Genomic DNA, 16,634 nt, shown 5'->3' on the forward strand with positions numbered 1-16,634 from the left:
ATCAATAACAAGAATTCCTTCGTATTTATAGATGCAACTCCATATAAGGCCAGGGTAAGAAAGTTATAGGGCAGGATAGCAGGAAGCAAGTAGCCAACTGCAACAGATGCCAAATCACGTCCAGCTCTAGCCACGTTTTCCACCCCTGCCTGTGATTGTTAGAGGAGCTCTGGATGGGCTGTGTCACAGGTAAACACTCCTCCCAGGATGGTGCACCCTTCCCAAGGCTGCAGAATAAATGCCATGTTACCATCCATAAATTACTCCCATATTCAAGTTTAACACTCCTCATATAGACACCATCCTAGATGGGAAATTGGAATGCAAACCTTGTATTTTATCACATGCTAGGACCATAAAGACAGCAGGCCATAAACTTTTTGAGGGTGAGCTCTTTGCAGTCACTTCAGCTCCCTGCCTGCAGGAGCCAAAATATGCCTCAGTAAACAAACATAAATCAGAAAACAGTTCTGCAGAGGGCCTGAGTCCTATGTACATCTTGTGACCACACAGGACTATGTGGTTTCTGCTCAAGAGTCCTGAGCTCGCCATTTCTAAAGGGCCAAGCCACCAGCTGCCTGGAGACAGCTGAAGATACCTTTTGGAGAAGAAGTGGAGACACTCCTGTGTCCTTTCTGAAGGGTATGGGAGCACATGTGCTTGATGAAGTACACAGTGGAACAATAGTTGGAACGTGCTTTTATCCCACTGCTGGTTCTTGGTTGACAGTGGTCAATAGGTAGAGCTTCACATGAGTATCTGGTATATTTCTTATACTTAATGATGTTAAACACCTTTTTCCCTAAATGCTAATGATTGATGATTTCCAATACCTGGCTAAGAGCCCTATGAATAGCAGTAACAGTGTTAACAACTCTCTCCAAGTCGTAGGGGTCATAATGACTAGAGGAAGATCAAAACAACATATTTTATCAGTTTGAGGCCTATTGATGAAATATGTTGATTCAACAAAGCAGCAAGTAACAAAGCTTTGAATCAGCTTTTTAAAGTGCTTTAACACAGCTCATGACTCAATTGCTTGAGTCTATGCTGTTTAAGCAATGCAATATTTTGAGGGGATGTACTAGTTTCAGATTTTTTTTAACTTAATTTTATTATTTTATGAATTTTTAAATACATGCATGCTGGTCACTTTGGGTGAAAAGTTGACAAAAAATGGGACAGCACCTCATGTTTAGCTCCTCCTTTTCCATCCCATGCTGATTGGGGATGGCATCCTAATCCTTTTGCCGAGGAATTCTATCATAGGTGTGGAAGTCAAAGATTTTCCAAATAGCTAAACCCAGAAAGCACATACTGACTCCAGCAAGCAACAGCACAGGGCTACAAAAGTTCAGTAAAGGAAATAATTCACAGAAAGCTCTCCTCAGCCCCTATCCAGCATTGTTCCCTACTCTCTCTCCCCCAGGCACAACACACATCCAAAGGGGGAGATAATTTGGATAACATGGTGATTTTGTCCCAACTTTCCCCTCCAGTTTTCAGTTACTGAATGCAACAGAATACTTGTGCAGTTTCTTCTTCCCACCCCTTCTCCTTCACAACTTCTCTCTTCTCATTTGTAGACATTATGCAATTTCTTAAAACTTCCTTAGTTAGGGGGTGTGGGTGGTGTTACAACAAATACCTTTGTTTAAATTCAGACATTTATGCTAACAAAAAAGGTGAATGGCACTGTGGGACAGGAGAGGAAAAGGAAGTGGGGAATTTTTTTAAAAAATATGAAAACGTGAAATGTTAAACATGAAAGTTTTCAATGAAAAGGTTTTAACTGAAAAACAACTTTACTTGAATCCCCTGCTCCTCCGAGCCCCCAACACTCACATTTTGACCTCTCCCCTGATGTTTTGGAAGTGGAGAGAAACTGTATTGGCTTTGTGTGGCCAGTTTTTGGTAGCGGGGGGGGGGGGGGGGGGGGGGGGGCGGGTTACAGGGGTGGCTTCTGTAAGAAGCTGCTGGAAGCTTCCCCTGTGTTCGAGAGAGAGCCAATACCAGCCGGCTCTAAGACGGACCCGCCGCCGGCCAAGGCCGAGCCCATCAGTGATAGTGGTAACGCCTCTGTGATAACATTTTTAAGAAGGAAAAAAAGTTGGGACAGGCAGAAAACGGCAGCCGGAGAGAGGAGTGAGAACATGTAAGAGAAACAACCCTGCAGACACCAAGGTCAGTGAAGGAGGGGGAGGAGGTGCTCCAGGCAGCGGAGCAGAGATTCCCCTGCAGCCCATGGGGAAGACCATGGTGAGGCAGGCTGTCCCCCTGCAGCCCAGGGAGGTCCATGGTGGAGCAGATATCCACCTGCAGCCCAGGGAGGACCCCACGCTGGAGCAGGGGGATGCCCGAAGGAGGCTGTGACCCCGTGGGAAGCCCGCGCTGGAGCAGGCTCCTGGCAGGACCTGCGGCCCCGTGGAGAGAGGAGCCCACGCTGGAGCAGGTTTTCTGGCAGGACTTGTGACCCTGTGGGGGACCCACGCTGGAGCAGTGTGCTCTTGAAGGACTGCACACCGTGGAAAGGACCCATGCTGGAGCAGTTCGTGAAGAACTGCAGCCCGTGGGAAGGACCCACATTAGAGAAGTTCTTGGAGGACTGTGTCCTGTGGGAGGGACCCCACGCTGGAGCAGGGAAGAGTGTGAGGAGTCCTCCCTCTAAGGAGGATGAAGCAGCAGAAAATAATGTGTGATGAACTGACCGTAAACCCCACTCCCCGTCCCCCTGTGCCGCTGGGGGGTTGGTAGAGAATCCAGGAGTGAAGTTGTGCCCGGGAAGAAGGGAGGGGTGGAGGGAAGGTGTTCTGAGATTTGGTTTTATTTCTCATTACCCTACTCTGGTTCATTGGTAATAAATTGAGTTAATTTTCCCCAAGTTGAGTCTGTTTTGCCCGTGATGGTAAGTGGTGAGTGATCTCTCTTCTGTCCTTATCTCGACCCACAAGCTCTTTGTTATATTTTCTCTCCCCTGTCCAGCTGAGGAGGGGGAGTGATAGAGCGGCTTTGGTGGGCACCTGGCAACCAGCCAGGGTCAACCCATCACAGAAACATTCTTCCTTTTGGGAAGAAATGGACACATTTGGACTGTGTCAGAGGCAGCTGGTTATGCTGAGACCTGGCCTAATCGCTCTCTCCTCAGTGTCTTCCGAATGCTTCTAGGGTAACATTACAGAAAACTAATGAGATACCTATTGCAGTAAAAGAAGAACAAAGTCACTTTATTTTTGCTGGCAATATATTGACTTGTATCTCTTCTACGCATTTTGCTACTGTTCCATTCTGAACTTGACTGCTCTATTCCTTGCTCTAAAAAGCCACTTCCCAGATCAGAATAAATCTAAACCATTTTTTCTTCCCCTGCTCTTCTGGTTTCTCGCTCCCTTCTATTCACATGGTATACGCTCATACAGCCAGACTTTCCTAGACTGCTTTGCAGTTCCCATCCATATTAACTTTAAAGCCAGCAGATCTTCAATGGCCTAATAGATTGCTCATTGTTCAAATTAAAATTATTTGGAGCCAAGTTTCAACCCAGAATTATTTTTTTATGGGCATCTATGAACTCCAGAAAGCAAGAATTCTGAACAGAAGCATTAAAAGATGTTCCATAATAACTGTCAAGTAGGCAAAGAGATACTGGGTGGAGTATTAGAGAGGGAAGAACTTAAACCATCTTCTCGATTAGAATCTCGATGTTACACAGTACATCAACAAAGTACTTCCAAATCCAGCAACCAAGCCGCCCAGATACAGGATCATGTATTTCAATGCTCCTCATTAATACGTTGGATTGAATCCAGTACTGACTTGCCCCTGTGATGTGTCTGAGGTTAAAAATGCCTGTGTACTTAGCTTAATAGGTTCCCATTAGGGAAATGCAAAAATAGCATTGATTTTATTTAAGAAGAGCATCTCAGATAAATGGTGCAGTTAAATGGCTACACACAAAATTTTTCTGAACTCTGGCAATTTTGTTTCACAGAAAGTATCCTATGTGGATGTTATGAAGGAGTTTGTTAGTATCTGTATGTTAATTAACTCAAAATATTCACTTCTCTTTTTCCCAAAACAGGAATTCATGGAGGAAAGTGAAAAATAAACAGCACATCAAAAAAAAAAAGCCTGCAAAGATTGATAATGGAACAAAGCAATCAACCAAAAATGATGTAACTTTTTTTATCCTAAGAGGTTTTTTTCCTATAGAAATACACAGGTAGTTTTCAAACAGTTTTCACTTTGAAATTAAAACAGGAAAAAAATTTCTTTTTCAAAATATTGAAAAGTTCTGTTTTTTTCTGCATCCCTTGTAGACTTTTATTTATTTATTTGTTTTGGCTGAAACATGACTTTTTCAATAAGAAGACATCATTTTTAGCCAACGCAAGTACACATTCTTCCTAACAAAGTAATTGACAAAAAAAAAAAAAATGCCCAACTCACTCAGATACACCTTGAATTCCACAAGTCTCCTGCAAAGGACATCAATCATGAGAGAGAAAACAAACAAAAATCTTTTTTGAGACAGGATGGAGGAAGATATTTCTGATTCTAAATGTAATTAATTTTCATTGATTAAAACCACACAAAGTTTGGGGGGGGGGGGGGTGTTTTTTGGCAAATCTAGGGCATCCACATTTATGGTCCTATGTTCCTGTGGTTTCCTTCCAACAATTTATTATTAGGTATCAGATGTAGCAAGAAAATAAATCTAAATGAAAATGACACAGCAAAGGCAAAACGTTTCATCTACTTTTAGCTGACTATAATTATAAGCAATGCTTTCCAAACCCACCTTTCCCACAGAGCTTCACCTTCTACATCTTTACACAGGGAGCTCCAGTCCAAGGCAATAAGAACTCTTTATAGAGAAATCTGAAGCACTGAGTACATGCTGGATGGGCACTCCTATTCCAGTACTTGGGAAGAAACAGAAAGCATGGATCCAAGTAAAGAACTATGTTTTAGTAGATCCGTCCTGAGTGTTTGCAGCAGCCTTGATGAGAAACAGAGGAAATCTTGAAACTGCTTTGTTTTTCAGTTTCCCTCTATGTAAAATGAGGGTAATAATTCTAATTAACTGAAAGGGGCTTTGCTTTTGTCAAAAGGGAAAAGAGATGTTAAACTAGGCAGGAATAAAGTTTTCCCTGATTTTCTACAGAGTTCATGATACCTAATTTCTTTAGCACTTTAAAAAAAAAAAAAAAAAAAAAAGTTAGCACTAGAAAGTGTTATGGATAACCATTGATAAGGATGGAAACAATTACTATCAATAAATAGAGCTCATGCAAAAAGAAGAAGATGCATAAAAGAAAAGGAAAGCAAAATCCAGTGAATAACTTCTTTTTCTTAAATCCCTTTTGAAAACGCACACAGCATCTCACAAAATCTTGTTGGGCTGCTGACATTTAGAGGGGTTCTCTTTTTTCTCACTCATTCTATGAAAGTGCTGAATGGATGCTGTGACACAGCATGCATTATCCTATCACTTCTTATTTATGGGTGCGCTTTTGCTTCCCAGCCCTGAAATTGCTTTTCAGCAAGTCACAAATGTCCACTTTGAAAAGATCAGTTTTCCTTCTCTTGTCCTAAATGAATTTTTCCAAGAAAATCCATGTCTTATTTGTTTTCAGCAAAAAAGATTTCGAGATATCCAGTACATTTATGAATTCAAAAAACATTTAAGCAGAACAAAAAGGATTACATAGATGATTAATTCCCTTATTTCTCTGGATTCTTCCATAAGACTTCCACATTTAAATACAATACAATGTTAGCATTTGTTTTTTTCCTGTTTTTTTTTCCACTAATTTCTTTTACCTAACCTCTCCTCCCACATCAGCAGCTGCTTCTATATTTTATTATAATTCAGAATGAATTGCAAAAGATTTCAGATAAGTACATTATAATCTCAAAATATTTTAAATTATGTTGCACATACAGGTAAAAATTGTTATGCTTCTTGAGACTCATACTCTCGCAAAATTTCACATTGACAATTTAGTTTACAGAATGTTTTGCGTTCAGAACACACTGACTATAATGAATATTTCTTTGTATAGAATATATCTATTTAGTTTTATTATTTTTTTAATCTGCATAGTATTTTGTACATTTAAGGGATCAGTTTTAGTTACAGTATAGTTGTGTATTTCCATATAGTGATTTTTAGCATTTCGGTTGGTACCATTTTTTCTTTTTCATCTTAGAGATACTTTTTAGTTTTTGAACAAATGCCTTTCTTGTCAGTGTTGTGTGAAAAACAGTTATAAATTGGAAGAGAAAATGGAGTACGTGGAAGGATTCTCAGTCCTTAGTACAGACAAAACACTTACAGGCACAAAACAAATATGAGTCTAAAAAACAGAGACAAATATCTTTTTTCCATCATTATCACTCAGGTATTGCCTGGAGGATCAGTTGCAAGAAAAATATCAGGAGAAAAAAAAGATGTTACTTTTGTATGGGTTATGTCTCTTTAAAGAATGAAACGTGGGTTTACTAAACAATGGTATTTAACTAGATACAGCTGGGCAGGACATTTTACAAAGGGAGGGCAGTAAAAGAAATTCTTTGTCCCTAGAAAATTATAGTCTATTTGTCTCTTGGTTAGTTCAAAAATTAAAAAATCAGCTCCACAGCTGAACCCAAATGTATTTTCTGAGTGTGTCAGGAATTTGGTTCTCTGTTTTAATGGAGAAGGGGGAAAAACATTTAGGGAAAAAAAAAAATCCTGCTTGCAATGGAAAAATAAGAGTGCTGTATGTCAGCTCTGTTTTCCCTGCTGGAATACATAATCCCTGAACAGAGCTTGCCCCGACCTTCCACAAGCAGCAGGGTAATTGTTCTCAGGGATTTTATGACTATCACTATCTATTTGCAAAGAAAGCCATGGATAAAAGAGGAAAATGAATTTGAATTTGCAGTGAAAGTGAGCATCCAGTGCTGGGCTGTTCCCCAACTGGAAGAGAACCAGACTCGATCCCTGGGCAGAGAGCCAAGGAGACATCCTTGCCATGCTACACAACAAAGTTCTGCAGCTGGAGAGTTAAGCTGGGCACAGAGGAGGGACTTCTGCATCATCCTCAGAGCAGACAAAGATTTAAAGACGCTGGAGCATTAATTTTACCATCCGTCCTCACTACCAGACCCAGAAGTGGGGCAGCAGTAAAACACTCGAGTTTTGCATGGGGAAGCTATACAGAACAATCCTTCCAGGGCACTGCAATGAAGGATAAATCCTTCTGAGGAGGAGGATAGAATGAAACCAAAGCAGAGGGCTGAATCCACAAAGATATACACCGGATGCATCCCTTAATTCATAATTCCTCACAGTTCTCTCAGGCATGTCCCTAGTGTCAAATTACTCCCTCTTGAGCTGCCCTTTTAGTTCTCCATGGTTGCATCCGATTGCTGTCCAGCATCAGAGAGCAGGGTATGAAACACTCCCTGTTGGTAGTGATTTTTGTCGACCACATCTGCCTGCGAGGCAAAGGTGGGAGCCAGCCCCAGGGAGGAGGATCTGGCCCAGGTTTGGGGGGGGGGGGGGGGCAGTGATTAGCCCTGTCCAAGTCAGGGCTCATCCCCCAGCCGCACCGCTGCAGAAGGGCTCAACAAGGACGGCCACTCACCTGAGATGTCAGCAGCGCCAGCATGAATTTTTAACTCCTCTGTTCACCGAAGCAGCAGTTGCTTTCGGTCCAATTCACTGCACAAGATGTGCAATCTTAGTTTTATGCGGAGGTGAAATTCCTGTATTAATTCGTATTGAGTGCGCACAACGGTCAGTGAGAAAAGTGGCGGTGCGGAGAGAGAAAAGTAAGAGGGATTTCTGTGATCCATATTGAATTAGTAACTTTAACATGAACGTTGAGTATTCCATGAAGGTATCCAAATAAACACAGAGCTGTTCCGATGGCGATAGGGGAAAGAAAACTTGCAGGCATACAAAAGGAAAGGAGACAATGAGGTAGGAAAGAATAAGTTGCCATAGATGTATACCTACATCCTTCATTTCATGCACCCATAATTCTCTCTGGCAGCTGCATGATTAATTCAAAGATTTATTGATTTTTTTTTTCTTGCTCAATCCTGCTGACCTGCTTTTGTTGACAGGTCTGTGTGGATCACACTCCTCCGCCAGCTGAAAACATGGCATCATGTCAGTCTCCATGGCCTGCAGTAAACATTTCAACTCATGCAACACCAACAGTGTTCGAGTGCCTGGTAAAAACATGCAGAGCTTATTTCAAATCAAACAAACATGAACTAACAAACTGGTAGGCTACTTTTGCCGTGAAAACTATCTGTAATTGCAATTATAATGCAATTTTGATGGTTGGAGAGAACATCTAAACAGTTCGATCTTTCTTCCCCTGTACTCTCACTTCTATAAAAAATTCACTAGCTTGAAGTTTTCTAGCAGAACCAAAGACATTTTGGTACAGCAACTGCTTACAACATAGAATGTTTAGCCTTTGCATCTACCACTTTTCTGCAGTGGGAGAGTGTCTGCCCCTGTGCAGTTACACAGCTCAAGCTCACACACCAGATCACAGGCTTTAAAAATTTACTTGATTCTAACTAAAAGATCACCTGGTCTTCATTGTAGCCTTCCTCCAAAGAGAAAACATACATGCAATTAAAATATACCTTTACAGTTTAGCAACCCAGGTGAAGCAACAGAGATGCGACACTGATGTCACAGCAAATGAAACAAAGCTCTACCAGATAGGTACTTCCAATTCTTTCTAATGAGTCATTGTTCTAATGAGCCTTTCAATTAAAATTGGACTCTTGACAGGGAAGACAAACCAAAGGAGCATCTGTATGGCCATCTACAGCCCTAAAAATGTGCGAGTTTATCTGCTTAATAGCACTGTGCTCCACAATGATGTTTTAGTTGAGATCAGGTACTTGGTACACCACACAACACTGGAAAATACTGTTTCTGTTTCCTCCAGGTGTCACCTGTACGTATCTCCTTAATGTATTAAAAATAACCAAAAAAATCACAGCTGGTGGCAGTTTTGACATTGTACCCCTCTCAGACTGCAGCTAAACCACATACACAGGCAAAAGCTGTACAGTATAAAGCATTCTGGGTAGTAAGGCACGCACTCATTAAAATGAATCTCATGCATCAATTTTGTCCACTCATATCAAAACTGTCAGAGCTCATTGGCTGTTTGCTCAGGTTAGACAGAGTTTTGATGGGAAACCTCAAGCATACAGTGCTTAATGTGGTCATCTACTTATCCACTGCCATTCAGGAAGGTGACAAGATCACAAGCCACTAGCAGAGCAGACTTACAAGGAAGAAAATGATGCTATGTTCATTATTTCAAAAAGTAAAAATGAAAATAAATAACAAAATTAGACCTAAAACCAGTACACTGATTCACCGAAGTATGTTCCTGCTCCTAGCCCTTTGGTATCAAATCTGATAGCACTGAGCATTGCTGTCTACAAATCAACCCCCCCACAAATCCTGCTCATCAAACTAAAGCAATAAAAATATTGCTGCAAACATTCAAGAAAAATTTTATGAACCAAAAGCTGCCTGAAGAATTGTAAACAAAGAGCAGTGATAAAATGGGAAAATGTTCAATGACCACCTGTGAAGGTTAGCAGTCAGTCTGCTCATATTTCACCTTTAATAAAGATCTGGTAAACATAAAGTTAATTAAAATGCAGGCCATATTTATCTGAAGGTTTTACAAACCCCAGAGAGAATTAATATTACAGGAACTGAGGGGGCTAGAAAAAGCTGGCCAGATGATAAAATGGGATTCACCCCAGGAAAACGAAAGAAATTTCAAGTACATCTGGAGAGAAAATAATGTGACACAGATATTTCCAGTGAGAGACTAACTGTGCCACTGAATTCAACCATGCTGAAAGAAACCTCTTCATGACTGGCAACATCAATAACAAGGTGGTAAAACAGAACAGTTAGGGCATCAGATTGGATAATGTTATGCATGGTCCAACAGACCCTCAGGCATAGAGAGATGTGATAGGTGCCCATATATATATATCTATATGTATATGTATCTGTATACACACACTCATGGATACAGAAAAGGAAAGAGAGAGCAAGGCATATATTAAAAAAAAAATTAAAAACCCCAAGTATTTGAAACATTAACACAGAAAGCAGAGTTACAACCTCCCTCTCTCTCTTTAATTCACAAGATCTCAAGAAGCAATTCTGAAGGGGGTCTAAATCCAGTCAAGTTTTTCATGCGCTTTCATTGTGTAAGTAAAAAAATTTAAAGAGTTGAGAAAAAAGGTAGAGAAAGAAGATTAGGGCTGGGGGGGGGCGGGGGGGGGGGGGGGCGGGATTTGAAGTGAGTAGAGGGAGAGGATCCCTCCAACTGATGGGAATGGAGGGCTAGCCAAAACAGAGCGCCAAGAGGGGAAAAAAAATTACCATATAGTTGTCTCCTAGACATACTTCAACACTGAAATGCCAAAACCACTGCTACTATTTGTGTACCCTATTAGTATTAAAATTGCTGGATGTGGTGAGACAGAGCAAATTTTGGCTTTCTGCACTTGAAGCACCAAGACATCCCACTCAAATACATTTTTCTCCTCCATCTCTCACAAACAGCCACTGATGTTCTACACCCTCAGAGCAGCCAAAACATCCAGTCACGCTGAGGAAATTCCACAAGTTCCCTCTACAGGAAAACAGTCTCTCTGATATTAACGCTTCCATTTCACCTCCATGCATGCTTCCCTGTGCTGATTAAATGATCAGAAACCATTCCTTTGCCTACGATTGTATCACTCAATTTCCCCTCTGCTATCAAAATGGGATTCTTTGACATGTGGATCAGATGCTTTCCACCTTCATCCCTTCAAGTCATTCTAAATACCTGCCTCCTACAAAGCTGTTGAAATCCTTGCATCCAATCCTACCCATCGCACAGCCATAATTTTAGAATGATTCACCTCATCAAAATACTCCAGCATAACGGAATAGGAAGCAAACACAGAGCACAGGCTGCAGAGTAGCCAGAGGAAAGGTCCTCCAAAGAACAGTTGTAAATACATTGCCTTGCTCAGTTACAATTTTAGTTTACAGTGAGTCAAAGGAGAGTGTGAAAAATGTTTACACAAGCAGGAAGTGCTAAGTTTTTACCATCTCCACTTTCTAGGATTATAAGACACGCTCCTCTTAAAAGAACAGTGCTCTCAGAAAAAATGCAGATAACTAGACATTTCTTAAATAATGTAGTAAATTACTTTTTCCTAGGTCCCTTAGGAAAATAACTTTGTTGAAAGAGAAAGTGAGGAAGCAATATATTGTCTTTAGAGATGGGCAAGTGCACTTTACATGTCTTCAGGAAGCTTAGAAAACACATTACTGTAACAGCAAGCCTACTGTCTGACCTGAGCATTGCTGAAGACTACTCACATTAGCTTTCCAGGGAGTCAAGGAAGCTCAGCAGATGTAGGGGTTTGACTGCTTTACTTTCTCTGTCCTATCACAACTTGGAATAGCAGAATTAAATCTCAATGACATATTTCTGGTAGAAGGTAGATTTACATTCAGAAATTTTTTATTTTATATATGTCACTAATATTTAAGAATAAAAAAATTGTATTCTTCATCCCACTCCACCTGGAACTGGAAAAAAACCTTGCATCTAGAGCATTCAGTGGCATAGGTTAAGTGTCTGCTGAATGCTTGCTGGTTGGCAACCATGATTAAGCCCTGACATCAAACCAAAACAAGAAAGATCATAGCTCATCTCTACAAGACACAGCCTCAATCAAATGGCTGGGCTTAATCCCTGTGATCATCAGCAATAATCTAATTCTGAACACAGGACTGCACACAGGACCACTCTCCATAGAGAGATTTTTTTTTTTCTACTATGTACAAACCTCATGGCTGAAAAAACAGCGATCGCTCTGTGTAAACTGAACCACTGCTGTAATCTCCAAATCCCAGCACAAACGAAAACTGCAGTGCTGTATTTTAGACGCTACCACGTGATAACTCCTGGCAAACATTGACTGCTTACTGTCAACCACAGCAGTTCAGAAAAGCCCTTTGTGCAGAAAGAGATCCAAGAGCCCCTGAGCCTTTTAAAGACAAGACTTGAGGAACTGTGTGTAAATAAATAATGCAATTCATTACATCAAATGTAGGTCATTGTACATCAGTGACACTTCTCAAGCCATGGTCCTGTGTGTCTAATTTCTGGCTGATGGAAAGTATGCTGGCTGGAAGGCTCATCGGCTGTCAACGGCATGTCAATCACAGCCCTTCAGGGAACTGTGTTCCATTCATGCTTACACACCTTTCCCTCAAAGCCGCTATTCTTTTGGTGCAGATTTAAATATGCCATTGTGCACAGTCGTTATTATCTGTCTCTCTCCTTTTCTACCTTTTTTAAGCAGTCACACTCTATGTATAAATCAGACAGATTCTTGCATGGTATGTCATTAGACAGGAAAATGGGAATTCAGAAAGGTCAGGGCATGAACCTATTCATGATCCTGCTCCTGGCACTAAGCTATTCAGATACATGGAAAAACTCGAAATCCCTCATAGTTATCAGCCTCAGTAGAGCAGGCATTCATAACAGAAGTACAGTATGTAGTGACAGACCAAATTTAATTCTTCAGCCTTTCTCTTTGTTTCCATCTGCTCTTCATTCTCCTCTTTTCTGTCTCTCTGCTGATCCCTTACCTTTATTTTTAATAATCCATTTTTGCCCTCCTTCCCCTATAACCACACCCATCCTTTGCTCTCTCTGGAGCTAATTAACACATGAACAGACTCCGCGCTTTGCTTTCACCTAGGCAGAGCAGAATCAGCAGTTATTTTGTCTTTACCTTCCCTTTACCTTTTAGTCCAGCTTCACTGTTCTGTGTGTGAAGAAGAAATACTACAAACCAAGCACTAGTCTCCTGTCTCCTTTGCAGTTGCTCAACAGAAGCAGAAGCACAATCTGTACTGTGGCACTTTTCTATACTATTGTTCCTTGGTTTTATGGCTGTTGTTACAAAAACATCTTTTTCTGCACTCTTTGGTCCTGCAGGGCCTAGGCTGTTTTCAATGGTTACAAGGTCAACACAAAGCTGATTCCAAAAGTCTCTTTCTTTGGGAATGGTTTGTGAAGGAAAGCAGTAAGGAGGAAAGGCAACTTGACCTTTGAGCAAGCCATATGCAGCTATCATTCATAAAACATTCTAGGATTATTTAAGCTTTTATGTTTAGTGTCATCTAACGAAAATGCATAAGAGCTGGTTACTGGTGCAACAGAAAACTGCACATCATATGCTACTTATTATAATACAAATTAATTTCAGACTCAGTTTCAAGTCAACTGACAGTATACAATTCTTCAGAAAAGAAGGATCTTCAGAAAAGAGATCCTGAAGTTACAGCTGTAGAGCTTGGTACAGCAATAACCTGCACTTTATGAGCCCCTTAAGACTTCTCAGAGTTACCTTCAATTTTGGCAACATCTCAGAGATTCTTAGGCAAGACACACACCACTGGAAAGTTTGATTGCTTTTACTAGAAGACACAGATGGGCAAATAAGAAACACTTTATGCATTTGTAGCAGATTGACAACTGCAGAGGTCTGCTGCTGTCCTTGTCTATCATGAGAGTTTGTAACACAGCTGTATCTAGTGGAGATGGCTGAATACTTGATCTAACAATTATTATTCAAAATTGATCTTTCCAGTATGAAAAGATTTCCATGTATCTGTTGTTGGAAGTTGGTGGGTTTGACTTTTCCCCAGAATAGATTCATCCAAATAATTGGTTTTGCCTTGCTTTAAAAATCTTTTTCCTGCTACCTTGGCCCCTAGAAGACACCCTGAAAAAGCTTTTTGGCCTCAGATTTGTTGTCACATTGAAAGGCAAAGTATAGGAGCAAAACCCCAATTATTTAGCTGTTCCCCTGACAGACAGACAAGCACATGCACACCTCTTCAGTCCACAGCTGTCCTTGCACATGGAAACTTCATAGAATTCAGTATTTCTGGCTCAAAACATGAGCACCTTCCCTTTTATTGAATGGGAAGTCTGACCTATCTGGACACTCCTTGGAATGCTCTAGCAATATGTCTTAATATGTTTCAACTCCCAATTACTTTACAATAACCTGGAAGCATGACATAAAATTGCAGCCAGGAAACAGAAGATGCTTTTTCCCAGCCATATTTATTACACACTTTGATTACTATAGACATCACTGTGTTCTCTGAGAGCTAAGCATACAGACGAAAGCAGATATGTCCAGGATAGTACACTGTTGCGAGAGCAAAAAAAATCTCACTGTCTTAATCAAGGAAAATGCCTCTTAAACACTCTTTCCAAAAAGCTAGATTTTTTTAAAATTATAAAAGTAAAAACACTTTGTTTTTTTCTTTAAAATGTTGAATTTACATAAAAAGAGAACTGATACCTAGAACAGTAAGTAACAGCTGAAATAAAGGATTCAGGTTCATCTACAGATCTCTCTATTCTAGTAGTCAGAATGGGACTACAGATAGACAGGTATATGAAATATTTACTCTAAATCATACTTGGAAGTATTGCATTGGGGTTTAAGCCTTTCAAAAAAAAAAAAAAGCTTCTCTGTTGGACGACTTGCATATGGAGCTTCCCCACTGAAAAGCTGCCCTGCTTCCTGTCATAGAAGGTCTCCCATTCTCTCCTATGAGGTGTCAGCTTCCTAGGCTACTTGTCTTCTATTTGAAACAGATGTATCATCTCAGTGAAAATATTCTTCTCATCTTTTTCCTCTCTCTCTGCCTTCCTTTTTCTCTTTTCTTTTTCCTTCTTTTCAAGTAAATACTATCTAGTTTTCCCACAAAAGCCTTGTCCACCTCAAACCATGATAATCATCACTGTGAGTGTATATCTTTTATATTCTTGCTCTTTCACAGTAGAGGTTTCCCCTCAAGATGAGTCTTATTTTTTCTGATGTTAATGAGTAACCAATTAATCAGTTATATTAAGAAACAAGAACAAAACAAATCAGAACTTGATGTTTTCCAATATTAAATGGTGAGATAAAAAACATACCAATGAATCTGGTCTAGCACACAGAAGAAAACATGCTAGCAGTAGCTATATAAGCAAGCATATGCATTTCCTCAGAATATTGATCATTAGTGGAAAACAGCTCAATAGATATGTTACGTCTTGCATCCTATTCATCAGCACTGACATTCTAAGAAGACAGGCTTCATCAATATCTACCATTTGAGTTCATAGCCAGATTATTGCAATATTGATTATGGGTAAAACTCAAGGCAATTGTTTTATGAAACACATATGGGTTCTGTTTTTTAAATGCTCCCACTATTAAGCTGCAGTTAAAGTGTTTAAGTGGTGAACAAACAAATCTTGCAATCATTGTGGTTAAACTGGAGCAATATTTTCCTGCCTCACTTTTGCCCTTGCATGACAGATAGCATCGACCTGTAATCTAACCTGTGATTTCATCTCTGAAACTAAATCTTTTCTGTGACTTGATCCAATATGATAAACTGAGATTCTTAATAGCACCAATTTTAATGAATTATGGTTTATTTCCATTTAGATTTCTAACTGTCGAATTAAGGGATTGTGAGATAAATAGAAACTGGATTTTAAGTGTTAAAATCTGTAATAGATTTTTAATAATTGTAGCCTAGTCAACCACAGTCAGAAGTTGCATTAAGGAAAAAAAAAAGACTAAATTTATGTCAATATAGTTAAATGTTATTACACACTTCTATTCCCCAAACGTTTGGGGTTAAAATCAATATAGACTAACCAGAATAAAATTATCTTAAAATAGCAGCCATGATGGTCTGCAGAAATGCCACACTTTCTTCCCTAAAGAAGGGGTTACAGACACCTGTGTGCCCTTCTCCTGATTCCAGGGTGAAGGGCAGGATTGGGCCACTCAAAGATATGACATAGGTACTCGGTACTAATGCTCAAGTCAAAAAAATCAAATTGAGAGGACACAATATATGTTGACAGAGAAAATATGCACATTTTCTTATAATATAGAATGAACTAAACTTAAAAAAAATATTAAGATAGTTAACCATGCAGGTATACACATTCTTTTCCTCCAGCCAATACTCACACGTCCAGATGTACGTGCATCATGTAGTAGCCTATTTTAAGATGAAGCAAAGTAAACGCATCCATCCACTGTTGCACTAGATAATCTTAATTATAGTTTAGACAATCTTAAGCGTAGTTCTGTATTATTATATATAGAATAATGGAAATCTTATTTTTATATTTAAATACAACTCTGACCTGAATATATTGGCTGAAGTGTTGGTGAGTCCTACAATTCAGATATTACAGACCTCTTTGTGGAAACACACTCAGTTTCAGTTGCTCAATGACAAAAATAATATGCCATATCAAAATCCAAGAGCATAAAAAGGAAGTGAATTAACCAAGCTTAAACAGTGCACCAGCAGTATAGGACAACTGATCATCAGTTACATGGTACTTAAATATCTACCAAATCCTTAGAAAGCTATTTGAAATATATTTGAAAAAAATAGAACAAGCTTATGTAAGGAATCAATAAGACACATAGAGAAACAGAATCTATAATATGAGTCATATAGAAAC

The 16,634-nt window shown here is 39.7% G+C and overlaps 1 protein-coding gene across 3 annotated transcripts in view; it reads right to left on the reverse strand.

The window, feature by feature from the left end:
* The window catches only part of DSCAM (DS cell adhesion molecule), a 475,910-nt gene that overhangs the window by 380,692 nt on the left and 78,584 nt on the right, over positions 1-16,634 (reverse strand). The gene's annotated exons all lie outside the window — the stretch shown is intronic.

Source organism: Aquila chrysaetos, chromosome 7, assembly GCF_900496995.4.
Source record: "Aquila chrysaetos chrysaetos chromosome 7, bAquChr1.4, whole genome shotgun sequence".
NCBI lineage: Eukaryota > Metazoa > Chordata > Aves > Accipitriformes > Accipitridae > Aquila > Aquila chrysaetos.